The sequence below is a fragment of the Macrobrachium rosenbergii genome, chromosome 48 (assembly GCF_040412425.1).
Source record: "Macrobrachium rosenbergii isolate ZJJX-2024 chromosome 48, ASM4041242v1, whole genome shotgun sequence".
Taxonomy (NCBI): Eukaryota; Metazoa; Arthropoda; class Malacostraca; order Decapoda; family Palaemonidae; genus Macrobrachium; species Macrobrachium rosenbergii.
In genome coordinates, this window is record NC_089788.1 from 8,778,002 (window position 1) to 8,791,501 (window position 13,500).

A 13,500-nucleotide genomic window follows, 5' to 3' on the forward strand; every position below is an offset into this window, starting at 1 on the left:
ACGTAATACATGTCATCTACACATTTACGTTAAATCAAACAATGGCCATATGTTCAACCCCATTTTAAATGAACGTCATCAAATACATTTGTTTTACATAACAAGAACTGTAAGCACATTCATATTTATTAGCCGAACACTGCCATTACACTTCATCATTTCAGTTGAGAATACAGAAGCTCCCACGCCAACTTACAGAAGTCAATCAATCAACCCCTTGAAAATATACACAAGGCATCATCGAAATACTTAAAACCTTGACAATAGATGGCGTTGCGTGTCTGTAAACACCACCTGGCCAAACGAACATCTCGAAATCACAGAAAATCCCGCTCTGCGTCAACAACCGTTTTCAATCCTTCGACATTGCAGGATGAAAGGCGGATCCTTTAAAAGGGACTCCCATTGCATCCCGAACAGGTAGGGAAGCGTGTCCGCGCGATGTGCTGAAAGCAGGCAGCCGTGTAGGATGCTATCACGGCTGAACAAAAGCGCATCGTCAGCGGTGAGCAGCGGCGGCAATGCGTGGCTCGGCTACCACTTTCCGGCCGTGATGACCATCACGGTTGGCGCGTTTAAGATTAGGAGGCTACGCTTTGAAAACTGTCAGGAGTGGTTCAGCCCGTAGGTGCAATACGGTGGTTTGTTGGGAAATCTCCAGTTTGAAACCGTCTGTGACTGTAAAGGACATTATCAGGGGAAAAATATTTGCACTCCAAAAATTAAACGTACAAATTTTACAGCATACGTACCGTGTAAACATTAAGCGCCCAGACTGTGTATATAATACGAAACAAGAGAGAGAGCATTCCTATGCACGAATCTTTCCATAACTATCAGGGAATGCAACAGAGGTGCTGATTTGTACTACCACCCCGAGAGAGAGAGAGAGAGAGAGAGAGAGAGAGAGAGAGAGAGAGAGAGAGAGAGAGAGAGAGAGTATTAACTGTGTAAGTAACTGCATTATTCCCAAGTCATTTCATGCAGAAAATTCTAATTTTAATAAAACGCCAGTCATATCTCAAAGCTCCGCTATCAGCGACATCAGAAATAATGATAAGCCTGATAAAGCTACATAATTCTCTTTACATATACAACAATTCAACTAGCAATTCCTGGTTAGTATATAATATCGAGAACAGAGCAATAATTTCTCATTTAACAGCACTATACCCTAAGCACTTACAAAGGAAACGGTATATGCTTGACCTCGAACTAAACCAATCACGACTTCGATATGGATGACGTAGTTCTACCTATACCTCGACAAGGTTATTTCAATTGAATAGGAAACACATACTAGTAAATATGAACAGAATGGATGATGAAAAAGCAATATAATTTCATGATGAATGTACAGTTAATTCAATCGGAACAGTTTTAATACAGTAATAAAGAGCCCCGTCACGATATTGGAATGTCCCCTTCATCCTGTTTCCATAATCAGCAAAAAATACTGAAACCACAGGGTGTGCCGTCAGTGCACCTTGTGCAGTGCACTGTAGGCATTACTTGAGGTTCTTTGCGGCGTCCCTTCGGTCCCTAGCTGCAATCCCTTTCGTTTCTTTTACTGTACCTCCTTTCACATTCTCTTTCTTCATCTTTATTCGCCACCCTCTCCTAACAACTGATTCATAGTGCAACTGCGAGGTTTTCCTCCTCTTACACCTTTCAAACCTTTTACTGTTAATTTCCATTTCAGCGGTGAATGACCTAACAGGTCCCAGTGCTTGGTCTTTGGCCTAAATTCTACATTCAACTCAACTCATACGGAAAGTTACAGAAACTCCACATCTAGAAAAAAATATTTATGAAAGGGTGATGGGGATGGATTGGACATGTCCTTCGCACCTCCCTTGGGAGAATGGTAGCCTACGTGTCGGTGCAAGACCGCCCAGAGAGAAGGCCTGCTGGATTTGACGTAACGAGGTGATGACGTAGAACGCCCAAGGTGTTTATCCTATGCTTAGCTGAGGAAGGGTCAGTGTAGGCCAGAGGTCAGTAGAGGTCACATCGCTGTGTATTTTGAACCGGATTTTTATTATCTAATTGTAAGTTCAATTTCAAACAAAGATGCAACTTCAGCGCAATCGAGTTTTCTGTACGGCGTATAATGTTGTATGAAACTCTCAGCCACGGCCTATGAAACTTGCAGTCACGGCCCGGTGGTTGCCTGTGTTGTTGGCAACTATAGCGGTGCCAGACGCACGATCATATCTACCTTTAACCTTAAATAAAATAAAAAGTACTGAGGCTAGAGGGCTGCAATTTGGTATGTTTGATGACTGGAGGGTGGACGATCAACCTCCCAATTTGCAGCCCTCTAGCCTCAGTAGTTTTTAAGATCTGAGGGCGGGCAGAAAAAGTGCGGACGGTCAGACTAATAGCCATCTCAATAGTTTTCTTTTACAGAAAACTAAAAGTGTACTGACAAACCAGTTGTGTGTGTGCTATCGAAATATCGTATTGCTGTCTTGTTCCCAATTGTAAGGGGAATTGTAAGACCCAGTGTCAGCTGGGCTCCAGTGGGAACCATAAGAGTTTGAAATACCCAGACCTACTTGAATGAGAACTGATACTGGAGGGCTGAAGATAAGCGGAGATTTCTGGGAAATAAAGCACAAGAGAGACATGAGCGATGAATTTTAACAGAGGTCCTTCCAAGCGTAACACGGCGTTGGAGGCCATGATGAAGATGATGATGATAATTTGTTACACACACAATATAAATATAAGGATACGCATTACGTTATATTAGATTAATACTCTAATGGAAAATGGCTTCTCGTGTTTTAGAAGTCTATTGAATTCATACAGGCAATTCATACAGGCTTCTCGTAACACTAGGTAAAAAAAAACTTTACGTTCTAATCATGACCCACTGGTTCTCATACATAGTCAGACAGAGAGAAAGAGAGACAGATTCTCATACATAGTCAGAGAGAGAGAGAGAGAGAGAGAGAGAGAGAGAGAGAGAGAGAGAGAGATTCTCATACACAATCAGAGAGAGAGAGATATTCTCATACACAGTCAAAGAGAGAGAGAGAGAGAGAGAGAACCAAACCTATGGCAAAATACTGGGCCGTCTGCATACTTCGAACAAGGTGACTCACACAGTAAATATAAAAAAAATATAAAAGAACCTACAAAAAATTTATTTATAGAGATGTGACGGATGCATCACACGCAACGATCCACGACCCGTCACAATAACAGCAAAAGTAGACAGTGATTCAGCATTGCCACTAAAAAATAAAAGGGGGGTGGGGGCCCCTCAAATAATTCAAGACCGTATAGCAAGATCAAGGACCTGATGAACATACAAGCAATGCAATTGCATCCTTTAAGTTATTCATATATCCCAAGCATACTCCTTTTGAAATAGTTACCTTAAAGCAAGCATATGAAAATCACGGTAACAAAATGCTGCAGCAACCCCTTTCGTTTCTTTTACTGTACCTCCTTTCATATTCTATTTCTTCCATCTTCCTCTCCACCCTTTCTTAACAATTGATTCGTAGCACAACTGCGAGGTAGTTTTACCCCTGTTACACCTTTCAAACCTTTTACTGTCAATTTCCGTTTCAGCGCTGAATGACCTCATAGGTCCAATTGTTTGGCCATTGGCCTATATTCTATATAAACATCTTAAAACGAAAGGAGAATCATTTATGCAATTTCAACTAACAGGTGGACAGAACAAACCTGGAGAATGAATACCTAATACAAAATGTATTCAATAAAACGGCAAACATATTTTCAAAAAACCTCCTGGTGAAGTCAGTCTCATAACCATCTCCTTTTAACTGTTAGAATCGGCAGGTTATTATCTATCTATCTATCTATCTATCTCTCTCTCTCTCTCTCTCTCTCTCTCTCTCTCTCTCTCTCTCTCTCTCTCTCTCTATATATATATATATATATATATATATATATATAAGTATATATTCATATATATGCATATATATAAATATATATATACATATATGTATATGTATATATATACATATACATATATATATATATATATATATATATATATATCTATATATGAATATATATAAATATATATATATTCATATATATATGCATATATATAAATATATACATATATCATATATATATGTTATATATATAACAAGGACCTTGACCAATAGCAATATTTTCTCCGAATACTTCGTGGCCATCCATTTGAAAAAAAAAAAAAAAAAATAAGGTATCATTAAGCGCAACTTAGCATGCACAAAAAATGCAAAGATGCATCACGATGACGACATGCAACAGTGCGAGATTTTTTTATTTTATTTTTTTTTAAGCAGCGATGATTTTCCGATATGCTTTCATACGATCAGAGAATGCTTGTGCGGTGCTTGGGAAAATAAGATACGAATTAGGATTTGTCGAAATTGCGCTCTGCGAACAAGAGATGTATAAAAGAAATAGTCATTAAGTGGTTATCGGATAAATAACCATAATTACTGAGGACAACCCTACATTATATATATATATATATATATATATATATATATATATATATATATATATATATATATATATATATATATATATATATATATATATATTATACGTATTATATACATATATATATATATATATATATATATATATATATATATATATATACTGTATATATATATATATATATATATATATATATATATATACAATTAAATCTGGTAAAACAGTAAACAAACATATATTCATTCCAAGCAAATAACAAATAAAAAAATTAACAAAACCAGAAAAAACAAGGAAAAATCCTTTCAATTTCCCATCCCAAAAACGACCTAGAAAATTTACATGAGAAAATATATTAAATTTCCTCACACGCCAAATCATAAAATATAAAAGGAAATAAAAAATAAACAGTCAATCTATTGCTTACAATCAAGCATTATTATCAACAACAAAAGAAGAAAAAATAAACAAAAACCTACACGCCTGCCTCACCGCACTAGCAACGCAAAACGAAAATTCAACGATATTCGAAAAATACGTCGATTCCAAGATGCATGAAAGGAATGTCAAGTCACTTTGTTTATGCAGGCACCGAGCGTCCACGATGGCTCACGAATGCGTTCCACGCATATTTGTGCAAAGCTTCACTTCGCCTGAGAGTCGCGACTCAGCGGAATTTATCTCCTGACCTCGTTTGTCATAACTGCATCTATCTCTCTATCTATCTATCTATCTATCTATCTATCTATCTCCACACCTCTTACGACCTACGGGGAAGGAGAAGGGGTGGGGGAGTGAATTGAATTGAATATAGAATTTAGGCCAAAGGCCAAGAACTGGGATCTATGAGGTCATTCAGCGCTGAAAAGGAAATTGACAGGAGAAGGTTTGAAAGGTGTAACAGGAGGAAAACCTCGCAGTTGCACTATGAATCAATTGTATTAGGATAGGGTGGCAAGTAAGATGGAAGAAAGAGAATATGAAAGGAGGTAGAGTAAAAGGAATGAAAGGGATTGCAGCTAGTGGGCGAAGGAACGCTGTAAAAAACCTAAAGTAACGCCTACAGTGCACCGCATGGGGGGAGGGGGCAGTGGCGGATCTAGGTAATATTTTTAGGGGGGGCACTTGGCAGTTGGCATACTCAGAGCCGTCAGAGGCTTCCTTACAGAGTACTGACTGCTCAGTCCAAGATGACAAGTGAATGTTATTTATTTGTTATTTATAAGTAGTTTTTTGTAGCTATGGTTAACTTTACATCTGTGAAGATTATTATTATTATTATTATTATTATAATTTTTTTTTTTTTGGATTTTGGGGGGGGCACGTGACCACAGGCCCCCCCCCTGGATCCGCCACTGGGAGGGGGGGAAGTGAGCCTTCCTTAGTGCTCTGTATGCAATGCCAAATTTGATTTTATGAAACTTAGCAGTCCAGCGTTGGAGCACTTTCAGCCATTAGCTAGAGTGGTTGGACAGCAAGATAAAGATATCCAGGAATTAAAAGAGCAAAAATATCTAAAAGGTGGAACTGTGAAAAAATTCCACAGCTGCGCTAAAAAGTTACAGTTAGAGAAGCTGGACAGCAAGACTGAAAAAAAGGAGGCGGGAATGGAGACAAAGGCAATGGCTATAAAGTGAGTGGAGCTAGGGGCCGAAGAGATACTGCAAACACCCTTTAGTAATACCTACAGTGCACCACGTGAGGTGCGTTGACGGTACTAACCCTCTCTGGAAACTAATACTTAATATGCGTATCGCTCTGTGCACAATAATAAAGACTGCTTACAGCGTTGTACCTCATGCGGTGCACTGTAGGCATTACTTAAGGTTCTTTGCAGCGTCCCTTCGGCCCCTATCTACAGCCCCTTTCGTTCCTTTTACTGTACCTCCTTTCATATCCTCTTCCATCTTACTTTCCACCCTCTCCTAACAATTGATTCATAGTGCAACTGCTTTGAGGTTTTCCTCCTGTTACACCTTTCAAAGCCTTTACTGTCAATTTCCGTTTCAGCGCTGAATGACCTCATAGGTCCCAGTGCTTGGCCTTTGGCCTAAATTCTATATTCAATTCAATTCATTGCTTTTAAGGACCATACATGCATTCCTCTCTGCCTTTTAGTCTTCTTCGGTCTCTTCCTACTTAGCTGTCCAACTTCTTTAGCTTTACCCCGAGTCCTCTGGGTCTTAAAAGGTGACACCGTGGTCTAAAGAAAAAATATGTGTTTGTAAAAATAACTGCGAAGGGTATTTCAATAAAATTATATCAAAAAAAGGTTTCTATAAAAGAAAAACGCTTTTCTCAGAGAAGAAAGTAAAGTAAGACATTATAGTACAGAAAAGAAATGTTTACCGTGCTTGCAAGATATACTTCTTTCATTGCCCTAAAAACAAATAATAATAATAATAATAATAATAATAATAATATTTTTCAAGATATACTTTTATCATCGCCCTAAAAGCAAATAATAATAATAATAATAATAATAATAATAATAATAATAATAATAATAATAATAATAATAATAGCTTTTTATTTTCTGGTAACACTAATCTAGATTGCAACGTATTCCATTTCTTCATCTGCTGTGAATAAATGATAAACTAACCTACTTCTTAAGCTGGTACGAAGAAGTTTTAAAAGCGTTTATAACGAAAGAACGGTTAGCGGAGTACACAGGAAAGGCCATATGGTGCGCTGTGCGTAAATGCCGTTCTACAAGCACTGAACTTTGAATTTTGAACTGAAATGTAAAAACCTTGAAAATGAGATTACAAATGCTTCGCTTCAACTATCATGTAATATACATACACACACACATATACACATATATATATATATATATATATATATATATATATATATATATATATGTGTGTGTGTGTGTGTGTTTTGTATGTATGTATAACTAAATCACGAAAAATACTGAACGTGATGAATATATAAATAAAGACTAAATCCACGACGGAAAGGCCTTTTTCGACTTCTTGTCCTTTACTAAGTAAAGGACAAGAAATCGAAAGGACTTGCATTACTCCACTGTTTCCCTTTTCCTTCGTGGATTTTGCATATATATATATATATATATATATATATATATATATATATATATATATATATATATATATATATATATATATATATATATGTGTGTGTGTGTGTGTGTGTGTGTGTGTGTGTGGGTGTGTGTGTAATAATAATAGATTTATACAGTATATATATACATATTTTATAATATACATAGTATATATATAATATATATGTCAGAGTGCACTTAGACTTCTTATTTTATTTTTTCGTTAAACTCTTGAACGATCAACATAATTACAGAGGCAAGGCCAATGCACTCCACAGGGCACTGCAAGCAATACTCCAAGACACTCATGCACCAAAGCTCCGGGTAATCATTCAAAGCAAATGGAGTGGACGCTGAGTAATGTTATACTGGATAAAACATTCACAAAATAATAATATAAAAGCAGCAATCTTGTTCATGGGTTGCTAGCTGAGAAAGTTATACTGGAAGTAACCCTTGTGTTGTGCTATTAACTAGACCCACCCTCTTTCAGTTGAAAAGGCTTCATGTTGAAACACACAAATTCACATTTAAAAAGTGACCAAAATATCAGCAAATCACTACAAGGAAAAATGAAACTGATGCAGTCCCGAGATTGATTGACTGATTGATTTATAGATTTTAGGCATACATGCCAAGCGCTGTGGCAACTAAGGCCATTCAGCGCTGAAACGAAATTGACAGTAAAACTTTGAAATGTGTAACAGAAGGAAAACCTCGCATTTGCAGTATGAATCAATTGTTAGGAGAGGGTGGACAGTAAGATGAAAGAAAGAGAATATGAATGGAGGTACAGTAAAAGGAATGAAAGCAGCTGCAGCTAGGGGCCGAAGGGACGCTGCACCGACCTTTAAGTAATGCCTACAGTGCACCGCATGAGGTGCACTGACGGCACTACCCGCTCCAGGGTGCAGTCCAGAGAGAGAGAGAGAGAGAGAGAGAGAGAGAGAGAGAGAGAGAGAGAAAGTTTAAGTATACCTTAGTTTAACCAGACCACTGAGCTGATTAACAGCTCTCCTAGGGCTGGCCCGAAAGATTAGGCTTATTTTACGTGGCTAAGAACCAACTGGTTACCTAGCAACGGGACCTACAGCTTACTGTGGAATCCGAACCACATTATATCGAGAAATGAATTTCTATCACCAGAAATAAAATCCTCTAATTCCTCATCAGCCGACCGGAGAATCGAACTCGGCCCTAGAGAGTGCTAGTCGACAACTCTACCGTCTCACCCAACGAGAAACTAGCTTCAAGAGCCCAAAGACAAGCATTCTCTTAATTCCGTGTTATCACGGTCCTGCCACTTCAACGCATCTTCAGATTCATATCTCTGTCTCTCCCTTTCTCCCTATGCTCAAACACATTCGCATTGTACATTATTTTTACTACTTTATATCCCTCAGTTCTCCAAATATAAACTTGAACTTGTGCAGGGGCGTCATTTGGGGGGGGTTGGGGGGTCAACTGCCCCCTCAAGACTCAACTTGGCCCCCCCCCAAAACCCCAGTTGCCCCACTCCCCAAAGGCCTCAACTTGGCCCCCCCCTCACCCCCAAGCCCCAAGAATTAACAGCATGTTTTCTTTTTAAATGTGCAATCATAAATATATAAAATTTCTCAGAAATATTATGTTTCTTGATCTTTGTCTGTCTACTAGCTACCAGTGATGATGAGATAAAACATAATGGGAGTATATAATTTTTGCTGAAATACCTTGCTCACGTGGCTTCAAAAACACATAAAATAGCTCAAAAAAAAAAAAAAAATTCAGCTGATTAGGCTCGCTTCGCTGGCCAAACCGTCCTTGCCCCCCCCCCCAACAAAAATCTGAAATGACGCCCCTGAACTTGTGAAATACATTTTTCAATTATATCAATATTCTTGTCCCTTTTTTATAGTTCTGAATATTTCACCATTCCAATATTTTTCATTCTATACTGTTCAAGTATTTCATCTCTACATCTTCAACCATAGTTCTCTCTTTCACAGTTAACAAACTGCGGCTTCTCTTTCAAACCTTCTTCGCTGACACACTCCTTCCTTGCCTCACCTGTTCTGAATTTCACTTTTCCTCCCATTTCATCATCACCCTTTACATTCATCCCAATGCAAATAAACATCAACAATTGCAGTTCTTCTACCATCCAAGATTACATTCATTGTTCCTTCTTCCTGGCTACCAGTTACCTTCATAACCCCAATCTTGCTATTAATCATGTTCAGCATTTCCTCTTTCAAAAACTTTCCAATTTTCACCAGCCTCCATAGCTACTCTTTAGTTTTACCAATCGACAGTGCATCATTCTCAAAATTAAGTCATCCAACACCTCATTTATAATTTTGTAGTTCTTTCTCCTATCCTCCCTTATTCTTATCATCCTACCATCTATAATAATTACCAAATAGTCATGGACATACAATAAACATGCATATATATATATATATATATATATATATATATATATATATATATATATATATATATAATATACACCATCTTAAACTCTACCTCAAGGGCGGTGCTAGACTTAAGACTTCGAATAAAAGAAAAATGAATAAGCATATTTCTACCCGCTGTAACGTCAATGCAATCTACATTCAATGTACCCTAACTAAGGGCACACTGAATGACGTCATTTCCGCCTGCGAACCTTACATAAACCTTTCGAAACGGTCGATTTCAGTCACTCATTTCACAAAATAATTGTGGCGGTTTCGCTCTTTTGTCAGGGAGAGTGCGTCCATGAATTATACAAAGAACTACAATGCTAACTGTGGTAATACTAGGAGTTATTATAAGGGTGAATTTATTTTTCCTGGGTGTGAGAGCAGAAAATAACCACTAACCCCTCTGTCCATTTTATTGTTAGGTCAAAGAATATAGTTTAACTTGTCAAATTCGATGAAGGATATCTCTACTTTATCATTATTGTCTACAGTGAAAATTCCCAAATGCTCCAAGGCTCAACTTCAATGACTGAAAGACATTCCCATATAGCGAAACGATGCGGGATTAATATATGAAAAACATTGTAACTTAATGGAAATTTTACACTAAAACATTTTCAGTTATCTAGCTTTTAATCTTTAATAAACTGCTACTCGCTCTTTCCTAAACTACCTAACGGTAATACATTTCGTTCAATTCGTCCCTGCTGAATTTTGTGGAAAATTTCGATTATGTCAATTTCTCCGCTATAATGCACTCAACAAGCACAAAAATGCAAGCAATTTCGTCACTTCCTCTTTCTCTAATATAATTAATTTCCTTGTAATTGCGAATGAAAAATGGAATTCCATCAAAATTACACTGTACACTTTCACACAATAATTTCCGCCATGCTAATGACTACAAGAATCACACTTCTGTAGTATTCCTTACCATTAATCATTTCTAACAAAATAGAAACCTGGGAATATTTGCACATACCTACTCAATGTCAACTTAGTTTCTATAATGTAAACAATACAGGATTGTTGCTCGCCAACTAAACTCATTGTTCCAGTGGAATGGAATGAGAACGGAGTAACGGTAACTGATTGACAGAAATTAAACACGAATAAATCAATACATAAATATAATCTATCGTGACATAGATTTTGGGAGGAATTCAAGGTCCTACCGCTTTAGCATATATGCTCAATATGCTAGCATAAAATACTTTAAAAGGCTTATGGAGTCTTCGTCACATACATAAGAACTTGGGCTAACAGTACACCGTAGACTAATGAAATACATATACTGTATCTAACGTTTACAACGTAGGCTAATAACAAAAATACTGATGGCCAGCAGCACCTTACCATACATACTGTACTGTACTGGCTTGACAGGTAAATCATTCTAATAAAGCATATAACTACAAAATAACAGCAATTTTAACACTCACCCCTTCCGTGTCGATGACCTCTGTAAAGAAAATTTTCTTCATTAAACTTATATATATCTGAACATTTATATTTTAATAACCAACAAATTCGATGATTTTCCTCTCTCAAACTTCATTTCCCTTGAAAAGCTGAGACTATGAGATAAAGAAAATTGAAGTGGCTGTCACATTTATCCTCTAAATGCTAAGTAAAGTTTAATTAAATATATCATTAAACAGCATCAAAAGACTAACACTCATTTTTAATATGCTACCTAAATAGGAGCCCCATAAACAGTAGTTCAGACCCCTAAGATTTCCTGCAAAACCCCCTCTACTTCTTGCATACATTTTCACGCTTCATGAATATTGTAACTCTTTTAAGTCTCAATCTTTTCTTAATACCTATACCCAATACTTACAGGGTTTACTTCTACCTAAATTGGGGTATACAGTACACTGTACACCCTTTTTGCCAATTTATCCATTGATATTCCTTTCACATAATCAAAGCACTTCAAAACTAGTCTATTTGTTAACACCAGATTTCATATAATAAACTGTGAAAATTGTCAAGCTCTTCTGTGAGATATTAAGATAAATTCTTATTTTTGTCAAATCTGATAGATAACTATGACACATTTGACAATGCAGATGGCAAAAATTCTGTAATAGTACTGGTATTACCTAATTGGAGGTTTTTGTACGTTGCTTTCATGATATAAATTACGTTGCATAAAATTTTCCTTGCTAAACAGATAACATTATATAAATATGGAAGGTATTCAGTTACAAATTGTGAGTTCAAGTCACTGCAATTATATATAAGGGATGCATTAATACTGTACATTAACTTAACATTAACCTACCTTGTCTGTGATCACTCTGTGATCACTATGTCAGTGACACCGGATGCAGATGTTTTCCAGTTAAAAAGTATATTTTCTTTACAACAGTTAAATTGGCAATACCCGCTAAATAAGGTTTGGTTAGGATGTATTTTCCTTGAATATGGTTGGGAGTTTCAGGGGAGCAAGGCGACTACTAGAGAAGTAGGATACTATGTATTCCCTAAATTTGGTCAAGTTAGAACATAACACTTAAAAGTGTCAATACACCACTTTTCAGGCAAGGTGAAGGGAGAAATGGCTCTGAGCCCTATGTTAGGTTAGGATAGGATGTATTTATTTCAGCTTTCTCGGTGCTTTTCCTCCTGGGATGACATACGTAAAGCATTATTTCACAAATTGCATTTTTGTGCTTAGAGTGTAGGCTAAGCTTATTTTTTCCACTGTTGTCTCGGGTTTTGCCAGGTCAAGCATTCAATCTCCCAGTCTGTTTGGCTTTGAATGACATGTAAGTCACACACAAATATGTTTTCCAATGTCAAATTCTGCCGTGCCAATGAAAGACACAATTTCGAAGGGATTTTACTTTATGTTGAACGAACTATGGAAAAATATTGTATACATACTTTGGAAGGTGTACGGACGGCCGGGATGTCAAACTCATTTTTTCCAGCATTTTTAGTTATCAGTCAACCATTTACACAAACCATTCCACATATAAACAGAATCTTCGGACATATGAACAGAAGTAGCCTACCAACCGTGAAACTAGATACGTAGGTTTAAAAATCGAATGTTTCACAGTCATGCTACTGTTTTTAGTTTACAGTTACAAAGTAATGTCTTTGGGAAATATGCTTTTAGTATTGCAATCGAATAAAATGTCCTTGATTAAATAAGCGGTTGCGGTTTGACTCGGCTACACGTGGCACCACTGAATGTGCACGTAAACTTTGGAGAGTGTTGTGTTTCGCCCCATTCCTTTTCTTTTGAGAGAGAACTGTCTTTTGATTGATACCAAACTTGATGTGAAAAAAAACTTCACTAATCAAAACCATATGGATAGACATTAGACGCCATCAGAACATCAGAATCAATGTATGTCATGTGTTACGATACACGCTTTTAAAAATGTCTGAACATGAACTGTAGAACAGCTGGCAGAGGTGTCACTATTAAGTAGGCACTATTTATAAGCTTGAGGCTGCTCTAATCTTGATAATTTTTGTAGC

At 36.9% G+C, this 13,500-nt stretch overlaps 1 protein-coding gene across 1 annotated transcript in view; it reads right to left on the minus strand.

The window, feature by feature from the left end:
• Positions 1-11,460, minus strand: part of LOC136831244 (tetratricopeptide repeat protein 1-like) — a 234,660-nt gene extending 223,200 nt beyond the window's left edge. The window contains exon 1 of the mRNA XM_067091297.1: positions 11,442-11,460. The gene's annotated coding sequence lies outside the window, so the exon portion shown is untranslated. The remainder of the gene's footprint in view (positions 1-11,441) is intronic.
• Positions 11,461-13,500: the final 2,040 nt, after the last annotated feature.